This window comes from Prionailurus viverrinus, unplaced genomic scaffold, assembly GCF_022837055.1.
Source record: "Prionailurus viverrinus isolate Anna unplaced genomic scaffold, UM_Priviv_1.0 scaffold_68, whole genome shotgun sequence".
NCBI lineage: Eukaryota > Metazoa > Chordata > Mammalia > Carnivora > Felidae > Prionailurus > Prionailurus viverrinus.
The window spans coordinates 544964-548437 of record NW_025927630.1 but is presented as its reverse complement, the minus strand read 5'-3'; positions in this window follow the sequence as shown (position 1 = coordinate 548437).

Here is a 3474-nt window from a genome sequence, read left to right as displayed (position 1 = left end):
CCTATGCGCGTGATGCTGTCCGACATTGGAATTGGGTCCCCATGAGGAGAGAGCCTTAGCTCAGGTTAGGGTTCGGTCCAGGGACGACGCAAGGGCCGAAGCGACTCCGGTTTTGTGATCTCCTTCGAGGGCTGAAGTGAGGGCCCATATCTGAAGGTGGCTCAAATGCAGGATAAGGGAATGAGGCAGGCTTCCGTTTCGGTGGAGGGTAACGGTTCGGGGTAGGGTTAGGGTTAGGGTTAGGTCCCAGGAGGTTCCAGGCGCCGAACCCACAGCAGGGCAGTGGTCTCCCCGAAGGGCTGAGTTGAGGGCACAAGGGACCGTGCCGGTCAGGGTCCCTCTTTGGCTGTCAAGGGCACACACGTCGATAAGCCCCTGGTCGAGGAGACCTCCGGAATCCTCTCGGGAGCTGCAGCCGGGCCTGGGAAACGACATGGTGAGATTCCAAGTTCCATGCCGAGTCAGCCTGCACTGCTTCTGGACCCCAGGCGCTTGATGCTGTCCGACCTTGGAATTGGGTCCCCATGAGGAGAGAGCTTTAGCTAGGGTTAGGGTTCGGTCCAGGGACGTCGCCAGGGCAGAAGCGACTCTGCTCTCGTGATCTCCCTCGAGGGCTGAAGTGAGGGCCCATGCCAGGAGGCGGCTCAAATGCAGGATTAGGTGTCGAGGCAGGCTTAGGTTTCGGTGGAGGGTCCTGGTTCGGGGTAGGGTTAGGGTTAGGGTTAGGTCCCAGGAGGTTCCAGGCGCTGAACTCACAGCAGGGCAGTGGTCTCCCCGAAGGGCTGAGTTGAGGGCACAAGGGACGGTGCCGGTCAGGGTCCCTCTTTGGCTGCCAAGACCACACATGGCAATAAGCCCCTGGTCGAGGAGGCCTCCGGAATCCTCTCGGGAGCTGCAGCCGGGCCTGGGAAACGACATGGTGAGCTTCCAGGTTTCTGGGCAAGTCAGCCTGCACCGCTTCTGGACCCCAGGCTCGTGATGCTGTCCTACGTAGGAATTGGGTCCCATGCGGAGAGAGCCTTAGCTAGGGTTAGGGTTCGGTCCTGGGACGTCGCCTGGGCCGAAGCGACTCGGGTCTCGTGATCTCCCTCGAGGACTGAAGTGAGGGCCCATTCCAGAAAGCGGCTCAGATGCAGGAATAGGGATCGAGGCTGGCTTAGGTTTCGGTGGAGGGTCCTGGTTCGGGGTAGGGTTAGGGTTAGGGTTAGGTCCCAGGAGATTCCAGGCGCTTTTCCCAAAGCAGGGCAGTGGTCTCCCCGAAGGGCTGAGTTGAGGGCACAAGGGACCGTGCCGGTCAGGGTCCCTCTTTGGCTGTCAAGGCCACACACGTCGATAAGACCCTGGTCGAGGAGGCCTCCGGAATCCTCTCGGGAGCTGCAGCCGGGCCTGGGAAACGACATGGTGAGATTGCAAGGTCCATGCCGAGTCAGCCTGCACCGCCTCTGGACCCCAGGCGCATGATGCTGTCCGACCTTGGAATTGTGTCCCCATGAGCAGAGAGCCTTAGCTATGGTTAGGGTTCGGTCCAGGGACGTCGCCAGGGCTAAAGCGACTCCGGTCTCGTGATCTCCCTCGAGGGCTGAAGTGAGGGCCCATGCCAGGAGGCGGCTCAAATGCAGGATTAGGTGTCGAGGCAGGCTTAGGTTTCGGTGGAGGGTCCTGGTTCGGGGTAGGGTTAGGGTTAGGGTTAGGTCCCAGGAGGTTCCAGGCGCTGAACTCACAGCAGGGCAGTGGTCTCCCCGAAGGGCTGAATTGAGGGCACAAGGGACGGTGCCGGTCAGGGTCCCTCTTTCGTTGCCAAGACCACACACGTCGATAAGCCCCTGGTCGAGGAGGCTCCGGAAGCCTCTCGGGAGCTGCAGCCGGGCCTGGGAAACGACATGGTGAGCTTCCATGTTCCTTGCCGAGTCAGCCTGCACCGCTTCTGTTCCCTATGCGCGTGATGCTGTCCGACCTTGGAATTGGGTCCCCAACAGGAGAGAGCCTTAGCTAGGGTTAGGGTTCGGTCCAGGGACGATGCCAGGGCCGTAGCGACTCCGGTCTCGTGATCTCCCTCGAGGGCTGAAGTGAGGGCCCATGCCAGAAGGCGGCTCAAATGCGGGATAAGGGAACGAGGCAGGCTAGGTTTCAGTGGAGGTAACGGTTCGGGGAAGGGTTAGGGTTAGGGTTAGGTTCCAAGAGGTTCCAGACGCCGAACTCACAGCAGGGCAGTGTTCTTCCCGAAGGGCTTAGTGGCGGGCACAAAAGACGGTGCCGGTCAGGATCCCTCTTTGGCTGCCAAGGCCACACACGTCGATAAGCCCCTGGTCGAGGAGGCCTCCGGAATCCTCTCAGGAGCTGCAGCCGGGCCTGGGAAACGACATGGTGAGCTTCCAGGTTCCTTGGCAAGTCAGCCTGCCCCGCTTCTGGACCCCAGGCTCGTGACGCTGTCCTACCTTGGAATTGGGTCCCCATGCGGAGAGAGCCTTATCTAGGGTTAGGGTTCAGTCCAGCGACGTCACCAGGGCCGAGGTGACTCCGGTCTGGTGATCTCCTTCGAGGCCTGAAATGAGGGCCCATGCCAGACGGCATCTCAAATGCAGGAATAGGGATCGAGCCTGGCTTAGGTTTCGGTGGAGGGTCCTTTTTCTGGGTAGGGTTAGGGTTAGGGTTAGGTCCCAGGAGGTTCCAGGCGCCGAAGCCACAGCCGGGCAGTGGTCTTCCCGAAGGGCTGAGTTGAGGGCACAAGGGACCGTGCCGGTCAGGGACCCTCTTTGGCTGTCAAGGCCACACACGTCGATAAGCCCCTGGTCGAGGAGGCCTCCCGAATCCTCTCTGGAGCTGCAGCCGGGCCTGGGAAACGACATGGTGAGATTCCAAGTTCCATGCCGAGTCAGCCTGCACCGCTTCTGGACCCCAGGCGCGTGATGCTGTCCGACCTTGGAATTGGGTCCCCATGAGGAGAGAGCCTTAGCTAGGGTTAGGGTTCAGTCCAGGGATGTCACCAGGGCCGAAGCGACTCTGGTCTCGTGATCTCCCTCGAGGGCTGAAGTGAGGGCCCATGCCAGGAAGCGGCTCAAATGCAGTATTAGGGGTCGAGGCAGGCTTAGGTTCCGGGGGATGGTCCTGGTTCGTGGTAGGGTTAGGTTTAGGGTTAGGTCCCAGGAGGTTCCAGGCGCTGAACTCACAGCAGGGCAGTGGTCTCCCCGAAATGCTGAGTTGAGGGCACAAGGGACGGTGCCGGTCAGGGTCCCTGTTTGGCTGCCAAGACCACACACGTCGAAAAGCCCCTGGTCGAGGAGGCCTCCGAAATCCTCTCGGAGCTGCAGCCGGGCCTGGGAAACGACATGGTGAGCTTCCAGGTTCCTTGCCGAGTCAGCCTGCACCGCTTCTGTTCCCTATGCGCGTGATGCTGTCCGACATTGGAATTGGGTCCCCATGAGGAGAGAGCCTTAGCTCGGGTTAGGGTTCGGTCCAGGGACGACGCAAGGGCCG